Genomic DNA, 27,550 nt, shown 5'->3' on the forward strand with positions numbered 1-27,550 from the left:
TGTTTTCTTAATTCAAAGTAATGAGAACTCTGCTAGTGTGTTCTATTAAAGGTGAACAGTTTTTCCAGTTTTGCTTCACATATGCTCTCTGGTGATGATTCCCAGCATCTCTGCGAATAGAAGGTTAAAAAGGGGTGAAGGTGAGGGGAGAGACAATAGAGGTGATAGATACAATCTAAAATATCTAGGAGATCTCCTAGGATATTATTAATTGATAGCTAACAGACTGCCATCTTCAAAATGTACTCTGGGTATATGTATTTTTTAAACCAACTCCACTGAAGCTTTTCTATTCACTCCCTTTGCATGTGTACCCCTAATGTTCTAATCTCAGAAGAAATTCTGTTTTCTGACTGTTTAAGGCTTTCTGGTTTTCCTTTTTCTAGATTATTTCTAAAAATACTGAGTGAGACCACTCCAGTATTAAGCCCATATAAAATCTATTCATAATATTTCTAAATCTCATAGTTTTAAATAGTTCTAAATCTCATAGTTTTCCTACAGTATGTCCCCAAACCCATAATAATTTAGTAAAGAAAAGAGACCTCTGTCAGTAAGTTATTTCCACTGGGTTCTCCCTTCCCCCATACTTGCTGTCTTCCTCAAAGAACTCTGGCAGACTGGTGAGATGAATACTTCTTAGAGACCTCTTGCTACACTGCTCCCCAAATATGACTTCTAACTATGGCTCTATCTCTTATAACTGTGGCCCTGGGCAGGCTAAGTCTGTGTCTCAACTCCCTCACTTGTAAGAGAGGATAATAACCGTTAACCACCCAGGACTGATATAAGGATTAAATAAGGCAACACACTTAAAGTGCTTAGCACAATGCAGGGCACACAGCACTTGATAAAGTGGATTATTGTTATTCCCAAACCACAGAATCTGCAAAGAACTTTTACAAATCTAATCTCATTTGAAACTAAAACAACCCTAGGAGAAAGACTGTAATTATCCTCACTTCACTGCTGAAAAACAAACTTACAACAAGAAGCTTTAGAAAGGTTAGCAGCTTCGCCTAAATCACAACTTTGGCTAAGAGGCAAGGATAGATTCCAAATCTAGGTCTTTTGTTTCCCATATTCTTTTCATCTAATCACGCTGCTTCCCCCAAACCATCCTGCCTTCATCCATTATTGATTTTAGAAGTTTTTCTTTCTATTGCTTGTCAGAAATTAAAGAGAAAACCAGTAGTTTCCAGCGTCATTGTTGCTGCAGTTCTTATCAAACAGGAGTTATAGTCAGAACGCAAGAATCCTGTGATAGAAGGGTTATATTTTTCCATGAATAAAAATAGCATTAGTGTTTTACTGCTTATATTGCAATATATGCTCAATGAAAAACATCAGTCAATATAGAAAGAAATAAAAACTTCAAAAATCAAAGCTGTGGTAAAATACATACAGATATATCTTTGGGCATCTACTCCATCTGCTCCATTTATTCCTTGGAATAAACTCCTAGAAATAAAATTGCTATGGAGAAAGGTAAATAACTTTTAGGTTGTGATATGTACTGCCAGACTGTCCTCTATAAATATACCAATTTATACTCCTTTGGGCAGCACGGAGCATCCATTCTCCAGAACTCTGGCTAACACTCGGTGTTTCAATCTTCCTCATCTTTGCTAATTTGGTAAGTGAAATATGATAGCTCATTTTAATGTGGTCATTTAAAAAGTCATTCATTTTTATCAACACTTGCAAAATTTCACCTTTGAGAGCCTTAAAAGATTTGGGTGGGTGGGGAAAAAAACCCATGCTGGGTAGATATTAGGTAATAGCAGTGATTTATTTGCATCAAGTTTGTCAGGCTTGACTAGAATCACTGGATGTTTCCCATAACTTGCTCTTATCTCCCTGCAAGTCTAAGATGACAACAAGATATGATGACAAGACCACCCACTAGACTGAGGCAAAGCAGGTTCTGGCTTTGGCTTTGTTACTAAGCCACGTCACCAAGAAAAGGTCCTTTAAGCTTCAGTGTTTTCATCCATAAAAATGGGATGATATTGGCCACTACCAAGTTAGGCAATCCTTTCTCAATGAGGATGTATGGAAAAGCCCTCAAAAAGCATTAAGTGCTATACAAGGGCAAGAGACATATAGTTAGTATGGAATCTCCCTTATCTAACTGCTGAGTTAGCATTTATTTGGCTCTTTAAGCTCATCATACCCATCCTCCACTTTTGGATATACTTTTTATGTTCTATTGTATAGTTCTACTGATTTCAGCTACATTTCTCTTTTTGATTCAGTGAAATGACATACTGTACTGCTTTTAGAATTCTCTGAATTATTTTTTGCCTCAGGTGCCTAACTTTCCATTTGCTTTTGATCTTCTGTGTCTTTCCATTTTTCCCTCAGGAACACACCATATCTTCCCTTTCTGCCAAGCTGTCTTTTTTCTTTCTTTCTTTCTTTCTTTTTTTGGCCACGCCATGCAGCATGTGGCATCTTAGTTCCCCAGGATCAAACCCGCGCCCCCTGAAGTGGAAGCGCAGAGTCTTAACCACTGGACCGCCAGGGAAGTCCTCAAGCTGTCTTTTCTTTAGCTCTTTTACTCCTGTAGAATTTTTAAAAAACAGACAAACAATAATCTTGCACTTGGGCAGTACTGTACATTTCATTGTTCCTGGAAGAAAATACTGAAAAGACAAAAATTACCCGTAACTCCTCTTCCAAACTTTTCTAAGTATACATATATTCCTTTTATTTTTACAATTTGAAATTCTGCTGTAAACACTACTATACGGTGTTCTTAACATATCATGAACTTGGCTGTATGTCAATCATATTCTTAAATAATATTTTTCTTTTTTTTCCCCAATTTATTTATTTACTTTTGGCTGCATTGGGTCTTTGTCGCTGCCCGCGGGCTTTTCTCTAGCTGTGGCGAGCAGGGGCTGCTCTTCATTGCGGTGCGCGGGCTTCTCATTGCGGTGGCTTCTCTTGTTGCGGAGCACGGGCTCTAGGCGTGCGGGCTTCAGTAGTTGTGGCACGCGGGCTGTAGAGCGCAGGCTAAGGAGTTGTGGTGCACGGGCTTAGGTGCTCTGCGGCATGTGGGATCTCCCCAGACGAGGGATCGAAGCGGTGTCTCCTGCATTGGCAGGCGATTCTTAACCACTGTGCCACCAGGGAAGTCCCTCTTAAATCATTTTCAATGGTACACAAGATTTTATTATATGGTTGTACCAAATTTTACTCAACTGATTTCATATATCTTTTTTCTACATTTAACCTTTAACCCATATAGAATTCATTTTGGCATACAGCACAGTATATAGATCTAACAAAATTCAAATGGTTAACCAACTAACTGCCTTAATATATTCTGAAGAGTCCATTTTTTCTGCACTGATTTGAGATGTCACCTTCATCAAATACTAATATATAATTTATGCTTGGTCTGGTTTTTAAACTCTGTTCCACTGATTAATCTTACTTCTGTGCAAATATAATGTATAATTTTAATTTAACAATCTTGACATCATTTCTCTATGTCATTTATCTAGAACTTCTAAAATGGTATTTTTAAGTTGTCAACAGGTAAATTTTTCCTTCTAATCTTTAAAATTATGTCTTAACTGCTCGTTTACCTTTTTTTCTGCAATGATTAACACCAGTTTTACTAATTTAGAATTACTGTGTTCAGTTTCATAGAACAGTAAATTTAATGGATATGGCAGTTGCACAGACTCCCCATACCAGTTTATTACCCAGAATGTAGCTTTGTTTGTTCTAACTCTTACTATATGGAAGTAAAAATTTGCTTTACCTAAAAATATCACTGCTGTAATTCATTCCAATGAAATATTTTTTAAAAATGTGTGGATAATTAGATGTATTAATACTAGAGCATTTTTGCTGTTTATTATTAAGAGACAGTATTTAATCAAAATTTTAATTCAAAGTAAAAAAGTTTAGGGCTTCCCTGGTGGTGCAGTGGTTGAGAATCTGCCTGCCAATGCAGGGGACACGGGTTCGAGCCCTGGTCTGGGAAGATCCCACATGCCGTGGTGCAACTGGGCCTGTGAGCCACAACTACTGAGCCTGCGTGTCTGGAGCCTGTGCTCCGCAACAAGAGAGGCCGCAACAGTGAGAGGCCCGTGCACCGCGATGAAGAGTGGCCTCCGCTCACTGCAACTAGAGAAAGCCCTCGCACAGAAACGAAGACCCAACACAGCCAAAAATAAATAAATAAATTTTAAAAAGTTTATTTCAGCTATTTTAATACACATAAATACGTTAATATACTTTAAAGATAGGTTAGAAGACTTTTTTCTGTGCAGGCAAATAACTTCTCATGATATTGCATTTCTTGAATACCGGTCAAGGCTCATACACATTCCTTTCTTATATACTCTCCCTGTGGGCCTAAGCAATTGTATAATTAATCCCTGGTAAAGATCAATCCCCTTCCCCTAACCCCTTTCTCTTTTGCTTTTTTCTTTTCAAAGAACTAATGCTATAAAAGGTTTTCCCATTTTCCATGTGGTTCCCTCATGAAGTCTCAAACTAAGGGAAGCTACACTTAATCATAAGCTATCCTGCCTCTCACATTACCAGCAAGTGCTTTGGAGCCCACACAGCTTACTAGCTGTGTGAGTCTGGGCCCATGAAAAACTTCTCTGAGACTCAATTTTCTCATCTATAAATTAATAATAATAGTATCTACGTGGAAGAACTGTTTTAGGGATTACAAATACTTCAAAGAAAGCAATCTCTGGCATATGGTAAACAATGAAAAAAGTTAGCTGTTATTACTGTTTATATACTTAAAACTAGCTTCAAGCTTACAAAAATCATTCAAAGTCCTTATTTTTAAAATCTCTACTTGTTTCTTCTTTCTTGCATTAACACCTAGCCTCCACATTACCCATCACCTCAGTTCCAGTACCAACAACTCTCTGTATCACTGGGTATCTGTATTTTTATAGAGAACAAGTACTAGAATCCTTATATATCCATTTGCAGAGGTAATAAAACTTAATTATGATACCACTGTTAACTCTTAATTCCAAACACTTGCTGATAACAAACATGTTATTTCTGTAAACCAAACCTGTAGTTTTAGAACTAAAACCTGTACAGTTTTCTAATGGATGTTTTGTACTGACTAAGCACTTTTATCAGCCAGGTTTCTTTTTTTTAAATCTCTCAAAATTATAGAGAAGTTTCTGGTAGTCTCTTCAGATTATCAACAAATTAGTCAACATATACAGTCAGCATATATTTTCCAAACACCTACTGTGTGGAAGGCACATGGCATTTTGTGCCAGCACTGAGGGACACAAAGGATTGAGCAACATTTTCAAGGGTTAGCGCTAAGCTCCGACTGGTTAGGTGGGGATATATGAAAAAGATAAGCAAATTTACGTAATAAATACAGAATAAGTGATTCAAACCAGTGGTTCCAGATTCTCGGGCCTATCTTTACAGTGGGGTCTGGGAATTTATAATTTTTTAAAAAGTCAGCTTCTCAGGTAGCTCTCATGTGGCATTCAGGTTTTAAGATAAACATAAAAGTTAGAGAAAATCACCTCTAGATAGTATGGTTGAGAAAAGGAAGTCTTCATATGAGACAAAATCTGAGCTGGGCTCTGAAGTAAAGATAAGATTTTCTCCTCAACTTTTTATTTTGAAACTTTTCAAATCTACAGGAAAATGGAAAAAATCATTACAATCAGTAAAATCTTATATATCTGCCAGACTGACCAATGATTATCTGCCTAATTTGTGTGTGAGCCTGTGCTCTCCCACCACACACATTTTTCTGAATCACTTTAAAGTTACAGACATCACAACACTTCACCCAGTTACTTTAGCAAGCATATTCTGAGAACATTCCCTTAAAAAACACAACAGTACCGTTTTCACATCTAAGAAAATGAGCAATTCCATAATACTAATATATAACCCATAATCAAATTTACTCAATTGGCCTCATATTTAATTTCAGAACCTTTTTTTTTGGATCCATAATTCAATCAAGGCTCATTCCTTACATTTGGTTGTTCTGAGTCTTTTAATCTTGCATATTCTATACCACTGCCCCCACCCCTGCAATTTGGGGGGGATTGTTTTGTTTTACATGAAATTGACTTTTTAAAAAAACCTAGGTCCGAAAATGGAACCCTCCTACACTGTTGGTAGGAATGTAAATTAGTGCAGCCACTATGGAAAACAGTATGGAGGTTCCATGCTAAAAATAGAGATACCATATGATCCACTCCTGGGCATATATTCAGAAAAGACAAAAACTCTAATTCAAAAAGATACATGCACCCAAATGTTTACAGCAGCACTATTTACAATAGCCAAGACATGGAAACAACCCAAGGGCTCATCAACAGATGACTGGTAGATATCTACACACACACACAATGGAATATTATTCAGCCATAAAAAAGAATGAAATATTGCCATTTGCAGCAACATGGTTAGACCTAGAGAATATCATACTAAGTAAGCCAAAGACAAATATTATGATACCACTTATATGTGGAATTTGAAAAATAATACAAATGAACCTATATACAAAACAGAGACAGACTCACAGATATGGAAAACAAAATTATGGCTATCAAAGGGGAAAGGGGGGGAGGATAAATTAGGAGTATGGGATGAACAGATACAAACTACTATACATAAAATAGATAAGCAACAAGGATTCACTATATAACACAGAACTATATTCAGTATCTTATAATAACTGTAATGGAAAATAATCTGAAAAAACATATAACTGAATCACTTTGCTGTACACCTGAAACTAACACAATATTGTAAATCGACTATACTTCAATAAAAAATAAAATAAAATAAAAATAAAAAAATTTTTAAATTAAAAAGTCTAGGTCAGTTCTAACATCCGTCTGATTGTTTCCACGTGATTAGATACACGTTTAATTTTCTTAAACAAGAGTATGTACATGTATAGATGAAAGCTAAGTCCTTCCAAATGCCATCACACCAGAGGCACATAATGCCAGGCTACCCCACTACAGGGGATAAGTTTGATCATGTGGTTAAAGTGGTGACCATAGGTCTATCCATTGTAAAGAGAGATCTAATACCCTATCTCCCAATAACTTTTCACCCAGTGGTTTTAGCATCTGTTGATGATTCTTGCCTGAATCAGTTATTACATTTGGGACTACAAAATGATAACTTTCTAATTTTATCATTCCTCCTACATTTATTGTCTAGCATTCTTCTGTTAAGTAAACTATTTCTTCACTCTCCCTTTATCTTCCTTTTAAGTATTATTATGAACTCAAAGATTTGTTTTAATCTAATGTATTGTAACAATCCATTACCATCATTTGTTTTCAAGTTGTCCAATTTTTGGTTCAAATTGTCCCAGGTGGGACTTCCCTGGTGGCACAGCGGTTAAGACTCCTCGCTCCCAATGCAGGGGGCCCGGGTTTGATCCCTGGTCAGAGAACTAGATCCCACATGCATGCCGCAACTAACTCACATGACACAACTAAGGAGCCTGCGAGCCAAAACTAAGGAGCCCACAGGCCACAACTAAGGAGCCCGCCTGCCACAACCAAATAGACCCAGCACAACCAAATTAAATAAATAAATAGTCCCAGTTATGGCTAATATGGTCCCCTTCAAGCCTTCATCTGTGTCATTTAACCCTAATTCTACTGGCTGATGAGGCTACTTCCTGTACAAGATTTTTCTTTTCTTAATGAAAGTTCATAGCAGCTTTATTCTTTTTTGTGTGTGTGTGTGAGAGGAATTTTATTTTATTTTATTCTATTCTATTCTATTTTATTTTGTACAAGATTTTTCTAAGCTCACCTTTTACCATCTCTGACCCAGACCTAGAATCAGCTATTCCTCCCTGGAGCCTTTGTTCCTTTTAGTGGACAAAAGCATTTATAAATCAGGATCTGAGCACTAGGTGTCTTCATAGCTATTAAGATGTCATCGTCTCCTGAAACGGTCTAGAAGCAAAGTTGGGGATTAAAAAAAAAAAGAGTTTATATTGATATTTTCAACTCAAATTCAACATTATAGTTTTTCTTTACTTACTTTATATTAGTACTATATCTTTTCTCTCACAATGAAAATCTTGGTTCATAAACTAGTTTTTAAATTATAACGTTAATATTACTAACAATAAACCTACTGAGTTTAAGTCTTTTGGGGGTCAATTCTTTTTGTCCTTAAAGTATATCCCACTAGGGATGTACAGTCAGTGTGCTATGTTCAAGTTATTTTATTTTTATTTTTTCTCTGTATGTCCTGTAATTTAGGTTCATTTTTTAACACTCAATTATAGCTTATTTTTCATTATTTTTAAATTTAATTTTTGAATATGTAAAACATTTACATTCTTCAAAAGTTAAACTGTTACAAAAAAGGAATGCTCAGAGAAGTGTCTCTCCCTTCCCCTTTCCCTCCAATATTTTCCTATCTATTCCCTACAGATAACTAGTTTTATTAATTTGTTTATCTTTCATGTTTCTATTTATAGAAATAAGCATAATGTGTGTATATACATATAAATTCTTAATTCTTCTTTTTCTTATACAAAAGATGGAATACCATATCCAGTCCTGTACTTTGCTATTTTTACTTAACAATATATCTCAAATTCACTCCATAGGAGTGATTAGAAGTCGTCCTCATTCTTTTTAATGGCTGTTTAATACTCCACTCTTAGATGTTAATAGGTAGAACTTTGATAGAGAAAAAAGGAAAGAGCATTTTAGACAGGATGAATGGTGTATAACAAGCAGGAAAGTAAGCGTGAACAGGCTTTATACTATATGAAGGAGTGCGGGCGGTGGGGAGAGCAACCAGGTTAGAGTGAAGGGTGGGAGAAATCAGAATCACCATACCATACGACTTCAGGGAACCCCATGCACACCATCATTTAAGGAGCTGTACAACGCACAACTTAGATGGCTGTATACAACAGCCCTAGAAGATAAGGTTGAAAACCAAGCTGGAGCTAGCTTATGGAGGCCTTGAGCTATAAAGTAAAATACAGTTAGGACTTTGTCTTGTAGCCAAAGTTTTTACACAGAGAAGTGTCATGTTCAACATGTTGCTTTAAGATAAATACAATCACAGAGGGACTAGAAGAGTAAGAGGTTATTGGAATTGTCTAGGCATGAAAGGATCTCAGTGGGTTGACAGCAAGAAGGGTAGTACCTAAGACACAGTCCTGCCTACCTTCAAAGAGCTTACAATCCTAGTTGTTGAGAATGTGAAACACAAGAGTTACATAATACAGAAAAGTGATATTTTAGGATCAGAAGAGACCTTAGTGATTATTTTGTCCAGTGGTTCTCAAGTCTAGCTGATAATCAGAATAACCTAGCGGAACTTGTTAAAAACATTCTTGGGCCCTATTCCCCAGAGATTCTGATTTAGTAGGTCTAGGGTGGATCTGAGAATGTGCTTTTTTTTTTTCATGTGGGATCTTAGTTCCCCGACCAGGGATCGAACCCATGCCCCTGCAGTGGAAGCACGGAGTCTTAACCACTGGACTGCCGGGGAAGTCCCAAGAATATGAATTTTTAACAAACTCCTCAGCTGATCCTGCGGACTAGCTATGTTTGGGAACAACTCATCTGGTATACCCTTTCATCTCATGAATGAGAGACTGAATCACAACAATATTCTTTTTGAAGAATATTCTAGGAGATTACAAACTTAGAGTAGGGAGGCCTTTTTAATCAAGACCAAAAACCCAAAAGCTAAAAAAGAAGAGAAAGACAAATCTGACTACAAAAAATTTTTTAAACTTTTGTATGGCAAGGAATCCTATAAAGAAAAAAAAACTTGAAAAATTGTATTTGCAACAGACTTTTACAAAGAGCTATTATCACAATATTCAAGGGCTTATGAAAATGCATGAAACTAACCCAACAGAAAAATGCGCAAAGGATGGGGAAAAAAGGGAAATACCCAAGAACTTGGTGAAACTACATTAATAGGCTAGGAAACAGAATTTAAGGCAAAAAAACTACACAAGTTGGGCAAGGCATAACATTTGAAGATATCTGTTGCCAAAACCACTTCTCTTCCTCATTTCTACCTTGGAAGAAAGCCGTAACAAGAGAAGAGATAAAGGAGAGAAGAGGGCATTCCAATTCCACAGAAAGGCAGGAACGCCTCTGATTCCACATCCCTTCTCCTTCATTTTCCTCTATGAATTGCTGAGGCCAGGCTAGCAAGCTGGCAGATAAAAGCACAAGGACAGTAGTGACAAGATTATAACTGCTTGGATATATTTTCCTGTCTTCTCTACTTGACATCCCTAACTTACCACCCTTAGTACCTTTTTGTCAATATAACTTATGCCCAAGAACAGCTTTTGTGCCAGAAGAGACTATATTACAGTTACTTGGATTTAAATTAAGACTTAAGACCTTACATTAATTTACAACTGTCTAAAGGCCTTTAAACAGTTTCCTTTACAACTTTATCAAATTACCTATTAAAAAAAAGACTTAAATAACGATAACATTTTTACTCACTACTCAGTTTAAAATATAAAATAAGACAAATATAGTTTAATCCCCTAAAACCACGATCCTAAGTTTGACATTGCTAAACATTTAAAACTATACTTATCATCTTAATATGTTCTCTTTTCTTGTTTTAGCACTTTGTCTCCCAAGCAAATCTTTAAGTACTCAAAAAACCTTTAGTAAATCCTAAAAAAGTAAACTTTTGAATCTAGTATATCTCAAGAAGTTCTTAAATATTGCAACACCCTTTCAAAATGCAAAGTTTTCTTACATCCTTAAACTAATAATCAAATCTAAACCCAGTTACTCAAGAACACATTTTACACTGGAATCAAATTAATCAGTTGAGATTCTTCAATATGCCAAATCACCACAAACATTCCATCTTAAGTCCAGATGGACTTAAACTTCACTGAGAACATATATCATGTGCTACATATTATTCTAAGTACTTTATAAATATTATTTAACTTAATACTCAAAAAAAAACTTTTATGAAGTAGGTACTATTATTACCCCCATTTACAGATGAGGAAACTGAGGAAGAAAGAGGTTAAGTTCCCACAGTCACATAACTAATAAATAGTAGAGCCATGCTTCAAAACCCAGGCTTCTGGCTCCAGAGTCAAATGCATGTTACCCTTAAGCTGCGTTGCCTCTCCTTATAGGTCTGATTTACTTCATGAATTCTACGTAAGTTTCACAGGTTTAGAGATATGATTTCAAGCCCAAGATCTGGAGCCAGGACATATGACCTTTCTGTGCCAGTAACAGGCACACCTAGCACCTTTTCTGTTTAAATAGTTGCTTTGAGATGACCTCTAAATCAATTAACTCCAGATAGGGGTTGATTTTACAATCTGAGTTCCCCGAGTTCAAATTAAGACCTTACCTAATTCTGCTGTAACTTTCAACTTTATTACCTAAAAACAGGGTAGACCAAATTCTGTAATTTCCACACAGGTGCTTCTATCTTTTCATGGATTCAACTAGTTATGGTCATTCTAACGACACCTTTAAGCTAGGAACAATCCAAGGTACGTAACAGACCAGGCAAAGCTCATGACTCCTAAGAAACAGCCAGTCAACATATGAGGTCCCTAATGTCCAGGGCACTCTTCTGCTTGCTATTATCTAAAACCCTCTATAGATACACAAGCTGTTAAAGATTACTTAATGGCAAACTTCCAGGAAATATCCAAAGATATACTATTAGCAATAATGTCTTTAAACAGTACAAGGGAGTGCAATAAAAAAAATTTTAAACGTATTACTCAATACAGTAGGCCATTTTATAAGAAAGAGCTAAGTTTTGGTACAGTAAGAAAAGATCGGAAGGTCTTAGGGGACAGATCCATGGATCAGTACTGTAGCAATAGAACAAACAAACACTGAAAATTCTGGAGACAATCCAAAATCACTGTGTCAGAAGATGGTTCAAGGACCAGTATCAATTAGCATCAGACGTTTTCACCGACTCTTAGCAAAAATGAGGACAATGGAGATGATGTAACACATGGGGGCGGGCACACACACACACACAATTATTATCCCAGTTCTAAGACACCTGACATTGACTAAGACATCAATATAATAACAGCGTTTCAGGAAAGCACTATTATATTAAATACATACATGATTTTAAGATATAGCCTGATTTCAAAAATATTAAAATGTGAATTGAAAATTATGGTACATATTAGTGTAATGCTTTCTTGGTACCTAAATTAAATCTTTACTTCTTTTTCGATATTAAATGTCTTTTCTTTTACAACATAATGGTGACAGAAAATGATAGTCAGATTTTTTTTTAATGTCCTAAAAGGCTGGCAACCTGATGATGGGCTCCCAATTTCCCCCCACAATTTTACCAATCATAAATCTCAAAAAAAATCTGGGTCCCAATCACCTTCCATCTAGGACTACAAAAACACTTTTATTAGTTCAGTCCAGTCTACCTAAAAATATCCCCCAATAAAGAATCTCTTGCTTAGCTCACCCTATTGGTGGCCAGCAATCCTCAAGGGAAAAAAACCTTTTTTTCCCTTGCGCCAAGCTGAAGTCTGCCTTCTCCCCACACCCACCGTGACTTCCACGCATTGGCAAGTCCTATGTCCTGGAATAATGCATCCATCAGAATGGGATGGGTAAAACAGAAAACAAAAACCAAAAAAAACCCCCATCTTTCTGAAGGCATTAGACAACTAGTAAGATAGCCAAGACTGCAGAGAAGCTGTGATGGTCAGTTTTATACGGCAACCCGCGAGGCTACAGTCCTAGTTATTCAATCAAACACTAATCTACGTGTTACTGTGAAGGTATTTGGTAGATGTGATTAAAGTCTTTAATCATTTTAGTTTAAGTAAGGAAGATTATCCTAGATAATGTGGGTGGGCCTGATCCAACCAATTGAAAGGCTTTAAGGACAGAACTGTGGTTTCTCTGAGGAAGAAGAAATTTGACTGGAATGCAGCTTCAACTCCTGCCCAAGAGTCCCAGCCTGCCGTTCCTGATGGCCTAGTCCAGTCTCCACAATGTATACACCAACTCCCTTCAATAAGCAGCTTAATATATATGTGTGTATATTTATATACAAATAGATAGATGACATAGATTATTTTGATGATATATAAATACTACACAGAACCATACTATATAATTAAAACCGTCCTTTAAAGAAAACTTCAGGACCAAGTGGCTTGACTAGCAAATTCTTCCACACCTTTAAGGAAGAAATTACATCAATCTTATACAAACGCTTCCAGAGAACAGAAAAGGAGGGCCTATATCCCAATCCATTTTCTGAGGCCAGCATAACACTGACCCAAAACTTGACAAGAACATTACCAAAAAGCATTACAGATGACTTTTTCTCATAAGCACAAAATCCTATACAAATTATTAAAAAATCAAACCCAGATACATCAAAAAGGATAATACATATGGCAAAGGTTGACTTAACATTCTAAAATCAATATAATTCGCCACGTTGAAAGGCTAAAAAAGTTTTAGAATAATAACTAAAATAGCATGAAACAGTATAGATAAACTAGACTTAAAAAGGGCAGGTTGAAACAATAAATATAGTCATAGAAAAAAAGATTAAAAATATAAACAACTATTCTCCCTTAATTGTAGGCTTATCATATGTGATTTTTAAAAATTGTTTTATTGAGTATGCCAAAGTGTCTAAAATGAATGTGTTATTACTTTTAAAATGACAAAGGAAAATGTATCTGTAAAAACATGGAACTCTTCAAGAAAATATTGGAGTATTTTTAAAGCTTAGAACAGTCTAAAAGAAATTTTTTAAAGTTTCAGAAGAAAATGATATATTACTAAAGAGATATGGTAATTTTTTTTAATTTTCCCATCTAGATTAAAGAAGAAATATTAGGAATATAAGACAAATTAGGAATTCAGGTTAAAAACATGAAATAGTTTCTCAAGCAGATTATTCAATAGGATGACAGAATAATCTTGGTAGCTTTAAATCCAACACAAGGGCTTAATGTGGAGGCAGGGTGTGCTTCTTAGGGTACTCAACAGCAAGCATGGTTCTAAGGAACAGGTAGAAGGTAGGACAGGTGGGTAGGCACAGGATAAAGGATGATGCTCGAATCCCAAGTCAGAGGGCGCTCAACAATAACGACAATGGAACATTCAGATTACCTGACATTTAATTCCCTAAACAGATTGTTATGAGATAAATTAAATTGCATTTCCCTCAAAATTCATATGTTGAAGTCCATTACCCTAAATCCTCAGAATGTGACTGGAAATAGGGCCTTAAAGAGGTGATTAAGATTAAATGAAGTCATTAGGGTGGGTCCTAATCCAATACAACTGGTGTCCTTTTAAGTAGAGGAGATGAGGACACACAGGCACAGAGGGAAGACTGACCATGTGAAGACACAGGGAGGAGAAGGCAGCCACCTGCAAGCCAAGGAGAGAGGCCTCAGAAGAAACCAACCCCGCCAACACCTTGAACTTGGGCTTCCAGCCTCCAGAATTGTGGGAAAATAAATTTCTGTTGTTTAAGCCACACAGTTTGTGGTACTTTGTTAGGACAGTCCTAGCAAACTAATACACAGATACAACTGCAAAAATTAAATTTTACCCTCTCCCACAAAAAAAGAGTAATTTAGGGCAAACACAATGCAGGCGTCTTACATGGTTTTAAGGTATGGACTGTGATCTTCATATAGAAGTGTAGATCATTAGTTGTTTTATTCTAAGGAAGTTGAACTTTCTTAGCCAAATCATGTCACAGATCTTTCTACTACACCCCAGTGCTTTCCAAAATGTTAGTAAGCCCTGCCCCTATGTTATAGTAAGAACAGAGATAAAGTTTAATTTATATCTATACTTATCATAAAAGCCTTAATATTTCAATGCTGGAAAGGACATTGAATCTAAAATCTGAATCTAAAGAAAATATCTTAAATTAAAATATTAAAAAAAAAAAAAACAGTTAACAGCCAGCATCTCCTGAGAACTCACAATAGTCAGGTGCAAATCAAAGCATTTTACATGAATTAACCCAATCCTAATAACCCTCTGAGGTAGGTACTATAACAACCTCTTTTTCAAAGACACAGAAACTGATGAATATCCAAGCTAGTAAATGAAGGCACTATAAACCCAGGAAAAATTGGCTCCAAAGCCCACATTCTTAACCACTGCCCAATGAAGTATAATGAGGGCACTATTGAGCATAAATTGTAATGGCTTTGGAGTCAGTTTAAATTTGAATGCTGGCTCTGCCACTTACACGTTGTATGACTTTGGGCAAACTTAAGCTCTTTGTGCCTTAGATTCCTTGGCTATAAAATGGAGATAATTAAATGAGGCAATGGATGTAAAAACATTTAGCACAGTGTCTGGAACATAACAATGTCTACTAATTACTAAGTCCTTACTATTTCTAATTCTACTTTCATGAATATACAAGAACAATCCAACAATGTCTACTTTAGGATGGACTTCCCTGGTGGCGCAGTGGTTAAGAATCCACCTGCCGGGCTTCCCTGGTGGTGCAGTGGTTAAGAATCTGCCTGCGAATGCAGGGGACACAGGTTCGAACCCTGGCCTGGGAAGATCCCACATGCCGCGGAGCAACTAAGCCCGTGCACCACAACTACTGAGCCTGCTGTGCTCTAGAGCCCATGAGCCACAACTACTGAGCCCGCGAGCCACAACTACTGAGCCCGCGCGCCTAGGGCCCGTGCTCCACAACAAGAGAAGCCACGGCAATGAGAAGCCCGCGCACCACAACGAAGAATAGCCCCCACTCACTGCAACTAGAGAAAGCCCGCACATAGCAACAAAGACCCAACGCAGCCAAAAAAATAAATAAATAAAAAAAAGAATCCACCTGCCAATGCAGGGGACATGGGTTCGAGCCCTGGTCTGGGAAGATCCCACATGCCGCGGAGCAACTAAGCCCATGTGCCACAACTACTGAGCCTGTGGTCTAGAGCCCGCATGCCACACCTACTGAAGCCCGCACGCCTAGAGCCCGTGCTCCACAACAAAGAGAAGCCCACGCACTGCAACGAAGAGTAGGCCCTGCTCGCTGCAACTAGAGAAAGCCTGGGCGCAGCAACAAAGACCCAATGCCACCAAAAATAAATAAATAAATAAATTTATTCAAAAAAACAAAAAACAATGTCTACTTTGGGGACTCTAAGCAAAAATAGCAAAGGGTTCTCTTCTTTCATCCATACTTCTTTCCTTCCTATGATTCTAGAAATGCATATACTATTCCAATAATCTCATTTTTCATAAGAAGTATATTGAATCAGATTAGCAGTTAGATCAGTCTTATATTCTGTCTCCCACAGAGATACCTAATAACTTGGGTAAGGACAACAGTACAGTTATGCGACAACTTCAAAAGATTCTGGACATTGCTCAAACATCTAACATTTAATAAAAATTCACCAATGTACTTACTTTAACCTTTACCGAATTAAAAAAAAAATACCGAGTTCATAACATTTCTTGGGATTACAAGATAACTATTTGCTCTTATTTGTTCTATTACTACTTATTCCAAGCTTCAGAGTTCCTTATTTTAGTGTTCCCACTCTTCCTGATTTATGTGGTTAGAACATACTCTCCTTCAATCTCCATTTTTCCAAATACTGCTTCTGTACTCATGTGAAAGTCTCTCAGTTTTCTTTTATCTACTTATAACTGAACTTCTCTAAACCTTTTCCATTTATTTATTTATTTATTATTTATTATTTATTTATTTATTTATTTATTTATTTATGGCTGTGTTGGGTCTTCGTTTCTGTGCGAGGGCTTTCTCCAGTTGCGGCAAGCGGGGGCCACTCTTCATCGCGGTGCGCGGGCCTCTCACTGTCGCGGCCTCTCTTGCTGCGGAGCACAGGCTCCAGACGCGCATGCTCAGTAGTTGCGGCTCACGGGCCTAGTTGCTCCGCGGCATGTGGGATCTTCCCAGACCAGGGCTCGAACCCGTGTGCCCTGCATTGGCAGGAGGATTCTCAACCACTGCGCCACCAGGGAAGCCCAACCTTTTCCATTTTTGAAGCATTTTTCTTGAGATGATTTAGTGGAAAGAACACTGGGCTAGGAGCCAGGAGTCCTCACTCTGCTGTCTCATCTCTCAGATTCCTCATCTTAAAAGGCAAGAGGATTGCAATAGATACATTTGTAATAGGTTCCCTTATAGCTCTAAGCCTCATATTTCCATGACTCTGGGTCTTCCAACTAGAAATCATTCAGTATGCCAACAATTTCCCTAAACTTTTTACTCCAGTTAGCCAAGGAGGAGTAGGCATGTTCAGATTCAGGGGCAGAGGAAGACACAATAATCGGAAAGCCCAGGGCTATAGAAGGGAAGATGTGGTATTTTGTGAATCAACAGAAAAGATTAGTAAGAAAAATGAGATGCCAAGAAGAAACCAAAGACAGAAAAAAAGTCAGAAGCACACAGTCTAACTCTAATCTCATCCCTACACATCTATTTGAAGAAGAACTAAGAAACAAAAAGCTTTGGGAGCAGAGGTTATCCAGCCCTCATATCTACCTCAAGGGAGCAAGGCAACTCTGTGACATCTTTGCAATGTTGTTGCTAAAATGGTCTACTACAGTGCTGTGCACAAAACAGGCATTACTGGCGTATCTGATGACTGAATTAATGTTCAGATGACCTGAAAGCCCTCATAAATGCTACTGGTACTGCTACATATCAGGAAATCTGAGAGCTCAAGGCAATGGGAAATACAAGGCATTGGCTGTCCTGGTTCTAGGGGGAAGGAGACTAAATTAGTTGGGAGGGGGAAAGATTTGGCCTAATGGCATAACTTATGAGCTGATGCTACTGGAAGCAGCTCCCAGAAGGTAAAAGGACAGATTAATAGGCACGGACCATCTCTAAGGCAATATTATAATATGTATGAAAGTATTTCCTACCCTGGTGTCACAGTCCAAGAAAGCACTATCTTTTCTAAAGTTTCCTTCCAAAGAGTCAGATCTTCTTGGCTTATGATTGGTTAGGGGGCAGGGGAGAGTAAATCAATAAAGGGATAAGGAAGTTGGGCAGTTCTAAAAATTCTCAGGCCAGCCCTATTTTGGTGTTTCTCAAAGTGTGGTCCCTGGATCACCAATAACAGACCAAGGGAGGGGGTGCTTGCTTAAAATGCACACTCGGAAGCCCATCACTGATCTCTAGAATCAAATTTCTGGGAGAGGTACAAATCAAAACCACATGAGATATCACCTCACACCTGTCAGAACAGCTATCATCAAAAAGAACACAAATAAAACATGTTGGCAAGGATGTGGAGAAAAAGGAACCCTCGTACACTGTTGGTGGGAATGTAAATTGGTGCAGCCACTGTGGAAAACAGTATGGAGGTTTCTCAAAAAACTAAAACAGAACTACCATATGACCCAGCCATTCCACTCCTGGCTATATATCTGAAAAAAACAAAATCACTAATTGGAAAAGATACATGTACCCTAATGTTCACAGCAGCATTCTTTACAATTACCAAGATATGGAAGCAACCTAAGTGTCCATCAACAGATGAACAGATAAAGATGTAGAATACACACACACACACACACACAAACACACACACACACACACAATGGACTACTACTCAACCATAAAAAAAGAATGAAATTTTGCCATCTGCAGCAACATGGATGGACTTGGAGGGCATTATGCTAAGTGAAAAGTCAGAGAAAGACGAATACTGTATGATATCACTTACATGTGGAATCTAAAAAAATACAACACACCAGTGAATATAACAAAAAAGAAGCAGACTCACAGATACAGGGAAAAAACAAGTGGTTACCGGGTGGGGGTGGAATAATACAGGGCTGGGGGAGTGGGAGGTACAAACTATTGGGTGTAAGGCTCAAGGATGTACTGTACAACACGGGGAGTAGAGCCAATATTTGGTAATTGTAAATGGAAAGTAACCTTTAAAAATTGTATAAACAATTTTAAAAATTATAAAAAAAATTTCTGGGAGGGGTGTTGGTACTTTTAAGGAGCAAACTTATGTTTGAGAACTACTGTCCCAGAATTTGGGTCGGTGGGTGAGGAAGAGGAGTTAAGGGTGGAGTTCTTCAACCAGATTCTTCAAATTCAACTGCTATAACTACAACACTGTTTGGGGGACCATTAAAAAAAAGAACCTTAATTTCTCAGGTAACAGCTGCAGCTAGTTGTTTAACAGCTAACAGGGGCACAATTAAAGGGCCTGGAAAATGCATTTTCATAAACTGGTTAAACTGTTCCTCACAGTCTGTTTATCCTGTTAGTTTGTTCACTGGTTTCTCGTTTAAAAATAAATCGGATCAATCCAAGAATTTTCAGAAAGAATCACAAACTCCAAAATAGAAGAGTTTTTTTTTTGATAGTGCAGAACTAGGCTTGTAAACCTGAAAACACTGAACGGTATAAAAAGTAAGGTTTTATTTAAAAGAAAATTACCAGTTCAGGCTCCCCCAGCTCTTTTGCACTCAGAGGCACTGATGAAAGCTAGTAATTTGTGGGTGGCAGAGAAGGAAGACTGAAGCAGGGGTGCAAAGAGCCAGAAGTCCGACCAACTACCTAATTTTTAATGAATTCAATTAACTGCCAGAAAAAACACGTCTGCAAATGTTTTATCAATAAACACTCCGAGGCTCTCATCATTTCTCTTCTGTTGGGATTAAAAACACCAAAGGCCTGCAGGAAAAGTCAAGTTATACTTTAGCTGTCCCCACGACTGTGTTGACGATTTCCACCCAAGGCGACCCCCCTTCTTCCCCGGATTACCAAGCTTTACCCTCAGCACGGAAACTGGCGCCTGGAACCCATTAGCCAACGTTGTGCCTCGAGATGACTGTAGCCCCGCGGGCTTTCAAACTGGGGGTCCGACCCGGCGGGCTGCCGCCCGAGCGGCGTCCTGAGGAGTCGGCGTCCTGAGGAGTCGGCCCCCTACCCCCGACACAAAGGCACCTTCCGGGGCCAGGCCTGCTGCCGCACTAGGCCCGCCGGGTCTTCGAGGCGAACGGTCTCGTGCCGCCACTTACCTGAAGCTCCCTGCCGCGCTCTCGCACTCGGGGTCCGAATCCGCCCGGGAGGCGCGCGCACACGGCGCCGCGAGCAGCCGCCGCTGGGACCGCCCGGGCCGCAGCGGCGCGCGCCCCCCCCCAGCCCCAGCCCCGGCCCCGGCCCGCGCGGCCACGCGGCTGAGTCACCCAGCGCTTCACGTTAAGAGTCCCCCCTCGGCGCGCGGGGCACGCCGGGAAGGCCGGGCTCCGGCCAGCCCCCTGGGCCGCGCGCAGCAGGGTGTCCATTTTCCTTCCCGACACGCCCCACCGTCCCACGGAGGACGCTCTCACCGCTGCACAGCCACGGTAGATCGATTTCTGAGCTGCGGATACCCTCTTTCAATTATTAGAAGTCTGAAACGGAAAAGTTAGTAGTTATCTGAATTGTGAAACAAGCTCGCGCAGCCCCGGGACAGCCAATGCTTTTAGAAAATTGTGGAGCCCGGATCTTTACATACATTTGGGGGGAGGAGGTAGTGAGAATAATGGAGTTCCTTAAACACCTTTTGCTTGGAAATCCCTCTCCTGGATATACATTCTGACCTAGAGGAGGGGGGAAAACTCCACGTTTTTCTCAAACCTTGAGTTTAAGGAAACTACATAGTATAGCAAGCAAAGCTGAATTACACATTTTTAATCAACCTGAAGCAAATTATTGGAAAATTGGTTGTTACTAGTAAAATATTTCAACACTCAAAAAATTATCTATGTATAGTCCATGACCTATAAAGCGTAAAAGAAATAGCATCAGTCCTTTCTGTCATGATTTCTACTGGTTTTTGTACTTTTAAAAGTTATACTAGTTAAATAAAAAGTTATACTAGTTAAATAAAAAGTTATACTGATTATGCAAACTATTTTGTTTTAAAATTGTTGAAAACCAATTAAGTTAATAATAGCACGATTTCTTAAATTTTGAGTCGACTTCTTTTTCATTACTTAAGAGTCTAAAAACTAATTTGGGGCTAATGATTATGATTAGGTTTGAAATGGAAGGAATATAAGAAAATATCTCATTCCGGTAGGTTGCAAATGATTGCCAGATACTTGTATAGTAAAATTGCCTCATTAAGGGCAACAACTTTAAAAAACTGAAGCTATAAATTTGTTCATTGTAATTTTATCTTAGAGGTGTAGAGGGTCAGTCCCCATTTCTATTCTTTCACTTCACTTACAATGACTGTAAAACATCCAGTACTGTAGGTCACTAGTAGGTCAGGTGACTCTACAGGGCAGCTCACCTTCACGTGGTGACACAGCATTCCCAGCTGCTTCCATCCCTGGCTCTGCCAACCCAACACGAGGTTTCACATCAGGGATGCCATAAGAGCTAGACTGGAGAATCCTGCAAGGGCTTTTCTTTGCCTCCTCCGGATGTGGACCTTTCACTTCTGCTGACGTTTCACTGGCCTGAACTAGTCACCCGGCCAAACCTGACTTGACTCTAAGGAGGCTAGGAGGTATAACTTCCTGTGTGCTGAGGGAAAATGAACAAGAAAAAGGATTTGATGAACACAGCATTGTCTCTGTCACAGTGTTCAATAGTAAAACTAAATATAAACCAATTTGAATGTGTTATAGGATCCAAACTTTACAACCAAAGTAATATAGGGAATTATTCAAACTAATGCCTTTATTTCCATTTCTATAAAGTACAACGTTACATCCTCTGAGTCAAAAGGAAGAAAAAACTTTTCTGATGTTCATGCAAGACAGTTCTTGAAACAAATTCTTCCTTTCTGGAAGGGTTTCTCTCTGCAGATTTGTAATATATAAAAATCTGTCCCCAACGTTGGAGAATTAGGCTAACTACTGTGTCTTTTAATCAGTCGTTAAGACTAAATGGTTCTATTTTTGTCTCTAATCTCATATAATGAAAAGCATATCAGTCCTGGTACTTTTTTTGGGTAGACATCAAGGAGATGGAGTATGAAAAATGTAGAGTCACAGAAAGCAGAGGTGTATGCTGATTTTTACCATTTTATTTCTAATTTAATGCATCTCCAAAATCTGAATCTCTCAGATGTATCTGGAGCTGAAACCTTTCTTTATTATTATTTTTAAAAATATTTATTTATTTTGTCTGCGCCGGGTCTTAGCTGTGGCATAGTGGGATCTTTTAGTTGTAGCATGCAAACTCTTAGTTGCAGCATGCATGTAGGATCTAATTCCCCAACCAGGGATCAAACTCGGGCCCCCTGCATTGGGAGTGTGGAGTCTTACCCACCAGACCACCAGGGAAGTCCCTGGAGCTGAAACCTCTCTAATGTCAAATTGGGAGGCCTGAAAATTTCAATTGTCATAATGGCCAATTCAGTTTATTTGATTAACTGAGTTATTTAAGTTCCTTAAATATAACATCTACTACCAGTAAATATTACAAAGCACTTTTCCCAATATTTCACGTGACTTAAATTTCTCAACAGCCCTGTGTGAAAGGAAAATCAAAATGAAGTTGGTATTGCTAAGAGAGCTCTCTAAAATGGAGCCAGGAGGCCATTAAGGAAGTGTGACTTATGCATGGCTGGTCTGGATGGAATCTGACCTTTTGACCTGATGAAGTAATCCAGAGCATCTGACAGAAACTCCTGACAGTCTGTCTACTTATTGGACCCTTACCTTAAAAAAACTCATGATTCCTTAAGGACAAATATTGTATCACTCGAGTCGGAGTCAATCACAGTTCTCGCAAGACAACTTTTAACAACCTCGTGGCTTTTTGTCTTTATAAGCCCCTGATTCTTTTTCTTCCCAGGAACACTCCTTTAGGGTTACCCAAATCTGTCTCCCCAACTGTAATTCTTAAGACCCCAAATAAACTTTTCTTATCTGCAGCCTCCTGCAATATTTTTTGGTTGACACCTGGGAGATAGGTTTTACTACTCAGATTCACAAATGAGGAAAACAAGACATAAACAAGTAAAGTAACTAAGGTCATTAAACTACTAAGTGGTGCTGGTGGGCTGAGAACTCAGACCATCTGACCCCAAAGTTCTTGCTCGGCAGCTCCACCTAACTGCTTCCAGGTGAACTGAGCACTTCCAGGTGGCACCTTAAATGTCATCAGCTGTTAACACAAACCAACTAATTTAAGGTTGACTTATCTTAGAATGAAAATATTTTAAAAGTAATAGCTATTATCAATTATCATATAAAAAACTAATTATCCTTTCTGCATACAACTTCATATGTAGTAAATATAAAAACAACCCCAAAATCCCAAGATTTTTGAACTCTCTCAAAATAATTACATTTGCAAAAACAATTTTTTAAATGCTTTAGGTTGTATAATCTCTAGATCACTGCAGACATATCAAATGAGACTTTTTGAAAGAATAATCACTTTTGTTTGGAAGTCCAAAATTGTGCTCAAATATAGATGAAATATAAATACAGATGTAAATTATTTAATTTTTGACTTTTTAGAGGGGGGCCAGAACCCTGTATATTGACCCAAAGTAGATTCACAAGAATCTTTTTCACTTCACTTTCATCAGTTCACCTTCATTAACAATCTCTTCATGAAAGTCACAAAGCTTTATGACCAGCAGGAAACAGACTGGACCTTGAGTACATAATCAACCAGAGAAGCAAGAATTTTAAGTTTCTAGTGGCTGGAATTTTCTACTAAATCTTTATTAATGTACATCTGCTTTACATAAAACTTCACTATGCCTTTTAGTCTCATTTATAGGGATTGTTTCATCTGCAAATTCAACAAACATATAGCCACAGTCCAAAGGTGTAGGACCCCAAGAGAGTTACATAGATGATGATTGCAGGATCTCTCCTCTAAGGGAACTTAAAAAAGTTAAGTTTGGTTATTTGGGTAACCAAATAGGAGATAAGGGGAAGTGAATCTACATCAAAATATTCCACTATTAAGTAAAAAAGAAATGATAGAATATCCCACTTTTGCAAACCCCTGTGAATTAATAGATATAGGCATTATGCATCAACAGCTCCTAAGATCATAAAAAGAGAGAGAACTAGACATTATGTGCCTCCTGAGGGAAGACCACACCTAAAATGCTGCTACAGGGATCGAACCTAAATCGGGTCTAGACTTGAGATCCAGCTGCCAATTCGTAGGAAACAGAGAACAGAGGGACATGTTGAACTGCACCGTGATCATGCAATCTGCAAAGTCCTGACTGCGGGAGACTCTACAGGTCAAAAGGCCTTTTTTTCTTCAGGAGAAAAATTGTAAAGTTGAAAAAAAAAAGACAAAAGATATCTCAAGTTTTTTAAAAGTGTATATATGTGTGTAGGGAGGAAACTATTCTGTCTATGGGAGAACATTTGGGTGGTAAAACCATGTAAGAGAAAGGAAGTGAAATGTTTACTGTAAAGGTTAGGATAATGGTTACTTATTCGCCGTTGTTGGTGGTGAAACAGTTGTGACTGGGAAGTGACTACAGAAGGGGCTTCCAGGGGTAGGTAGGGAAGTTGTTTCTGGCCTGGTGGTAGTTACAAGGGTGTTTGCTTTAGAATAAGTGATTAAGGCAAACATTTTCTTTGTGTTGTCTTCTGTTTCTGTGGGTTTTTTTGTGCTAAAAAAGTTTTTTAAAGAAAAAGTTTGGAGCTAGAGGCCAGTCCTACCCAAGAGCTGAAATATATTTTCTTCACACTGAGCTATTTGCAAATGTATCCATTTGGTTTCCTGGGAAAATATCAATATTAAGGTTAAATTACTTTAAAAAGAAAAATAAATGCTTTAAAAAACTTTTGAAAGATATTCCACATTGTAATATAATTGGGGAATTTTATTTAGATATTGTCCTTTTTTAGAAGGTAATGGACATGTCGGTAGTAGAGTGTATTTTGAGTGTTAGAGAAAAGGGGTAAAATGGAATGATGAAGGGTAAGGATACTAAAACAATTTCTTGAAGCTTAATGGTTAAATTCCAATAACTGTCAGGAGAATAATCTATTAACATTTCCCATTGAGATTTTGTTGGGGGGCATGAACTCCCTCCCTTTCCCACCCACATGCCAAGACAATACATCTCAGAATTCTATGACTTTTTTTTTTTTAATTTTATTATTTATTTATTTTTGGCTGCGTTGGGTCTTCATTGCTGCACACCGACTTTCTCTAGTTGGCGGAGAGCGGGGACTACTCTTGGTTGCAGTGCGCGGGCTTCTCATTGCGGTGGCTTCTCTTGTCGTGGAGCACGGGCTCTAGGCCCGTGGGCTTCAGTAGTTGTGGCACACGGGCTCTAGAGCACAGCCTCAGTAGTTGTGGCTCACGGGCTTAGTTGCTCCACGGCCTGTGGGATCTTCCCGGACCAGGGCTCGAACCCGTGTCCCCTGCATTGGCAGGCGGATTCTTAACCACTGTGCCACCAGGGAAGTCCCTCTATGACTTTTTCAAAGTACATAGAAGAGAATGCTCAACTTGAGATTCAAGAATCAAATAAACCTCTGTAAATAGAAGGCCTGTGGGGTTCAGAATGGGGAGTCAGAAAATGTACATGTTAGCCCGGGCTTCAGCAGAGGCTGTGTGTAAACTGATGATATGTTCATCTCTCATTACTCTTGTTATCAGTTTACAAACAGACTCTGACCTTCCAATCTGGTGCACCAGCTCTGACCGCTCACAGTGCCCGTGTTTACGAACACACAAGTCTCATTCTTTTTTCTTTTAATTTATTTACTTGGCTGTGTCAGGTCTTAGCTGCGGCATGCGGGATCTTCGTTGTGGCATGCGGGATCTTTCGTTGTGGCACGTGGCCTCTTCGTTGCAGTGTGTGGGCTTCAGAGGGCTCAGTAGTTGAGGCCCGCGGGCTTAGTTGCCCCGCAGCATGTGGGATTTTAGTTCCCCTACCAGGGATCAAACCCACGTCCCCTTCATTGGAAGGTGGATTCTTAACCACTGGACCACCAGGGAAGTCCCCAAAAGTCTCATTCTTGAACCCAATACTGAGAATGCTGGGAAGTTTTTTTTTTTTACCCTTACATGTGTTTTAAATAAACTGCATTTGAGGGGACTTTCCTGGTGGCACAGTGGTTAAGACTCTGCAATCCTAATGCAAGGGGCCTGGGTTAGATCCCTGGTCAGGGAACTAGATCCCACATGCATGCCGCAACTAAGAGTTTTTGCATTCCACAACTAAGGAGCCCACCTGCCACAACTAAAAGACCCAGCACAACCAAATAAATAAATAAATAAATATTTTTAAAAAAAACCACAACTGCATTTGAAAAAGCAAACAAAAAGACAAGCCCCAAAATATACATTCTTCAAACTAGGATTTGAACCAGTGACATTTAGGCTCACAAAACAGATTCCAGTCACCCACTGAGCCAACACATAAAACCTCCAGGTTCTTTTACTTTGCTCAAATCACACTTCCTCCTTTCGCCAAACTTTCAATAACTGAAAAAAAGACAAAAATCTGTTTACCAAAGCATGTGTCCTGGCCCCTTAACTTTGCTCTCTGAGATACTTTGTAATGAAAAACAAACAGATAAACAATAAGATAAATAATGGGAACTAGGCAAATTCAGAAAGGTTTCTTCTGCTTGTCAACAAGGAGCCCAAACAAACTGTTCTCCTTGCTTATTTGGAGTTGTGACGCCTACCTGGAAATAAGTCAGTGTTTGTGAATGTACAAGGTACATGAAAAGGAAGTATAGAAACATGAAGTGGCATCAGATTCATAAGGCAGTATGACGTGGTGAAAAAACAAAAAACAAAACATTGGAAAAAGAGCCAGATGACCTCAGTTTGAGGCCATTCCACCAGTTACTGAGCAAGTCACCCATAAGCTTGGGTTTCCCAGTCTGTAAGATAACTGACCTACCTCTGCCATGAGGATGTGGAAGGAAGAAAACATAATCAAAATGTATACGAAAGTATTTTATAACCTCAAAGCACTAGAAAATTTTAAGGCTCTATTAGTATTAATGTTATATACACACTCCATCCAAACCAACATTATCTTTACAAGGAACACTGAAAGACTTTTTTGTGAGATAAAATTGACCTCCTTAATGTCAATTGTAAATTGTTTGTATATCAAAATATACTAGTTTATACACTACCATGCGTAAAATAGATAGCTAGCAGGAACATGCTATAAAGCACAGGAAGCTCAGCTTGGTGCTCTGTGATGACCTAGATGGGTGGGATGGGGTGGGGGGTGGGAGGGAGGTCCAAGAGGGAGGAGGTACAGGTATACATATAGCTGATTCAATTCATTGTACAGCAGAAACTAACACAACATTGTAGAGCAATTATACTCCAATAAAATATATATAGATATATATATATAGGTTTCCTTAACATTTATGATGCAGTTTGAATGAAAATAAAAATATTTTATAGTGACAAGATATTTTCAATATTTTCTCCTTTTATTCATAATAATTGACAACAATAGTTATTATTTTAAAGAGAACTTAACATCTTTTCTTAAGGGGACATTTGGTTCTCTATCAAATATGTCCTT

The 27,550-nt window shown here is 38.5% G+C and overlaps 1 protein-coding gene and 2 long non-coding RNA genes across 8 annotated transcripts in view; 2 read left to right on the forward strand and 1 right to left on the reverse strand.

The window, feature by feature from the left end:
• KCTD20 (potassium channel tetramerization domain containing 20) overlaps window positions 1–20,234 on the reverse strand; it is a 38,183-nt gene extending 17,949 nt beyond the window's left edge. For 3 of the 6 annotated variants that reach the window (XM_082412646.1, XM_082412647.1, XM_082412642.1), the window contains exon 1: window positions 20,073–20,234. The gene's annotated coding sequence lies outside the window, so the exon portion shown is untranslated. Of the gene's footprint in view, window positions 1–1,405; window positions 1,477–2,843; window positions 3,128–5,543; window positions 5,658–20,072 lie in introns of those variants that run through there. The other 3 variants (XM_082412644.1, XM_082412643.1, XM_082412645.1) reach the window with 3 other exon arrangements.
• LOC309637699 lies at window positions 5,664–15,878 on the forward strand. Its single transcript, XR_014250764.1, has 2 exons — window positions 5,664–12,830; window positions 12,873–15,878. It is a non-coding gene; the product is annotated as an uncharacterized lncRNA (long non-coding RNA).
• A 15-nt stretch (window positions 20,235–20,249) lies between the features above and the next one.
• LOC309637692 lies at window positions 20,250–26,263 on the forward strand. Its single transcript, XR_014250754.1, has 2 exons — window positions 20,250–20,460; window positions 22,520–26,263. It is a non-coding gene; the product is annotated as an uncharacterized lncRNA (long non-coding RNA).
• Window positions 26,264–27,550: the final 1,287 nt, after the last annotated feature.

The sequence above is a fragment of the Balaenoptera physalus genome (genome assembly GCF_965194825.1).
Source record: "Balaenoptera physalus genome assembly, chromosome: 11".
In the NCBI taxonomy this organism is placed as follows: domain Eukaryota; kingdom Metazoa; phylum Chordata; class Mammalia; order Artiodactyla; family Balaenopteridae; genus Balaenoptera; species Balaenoptera physalus.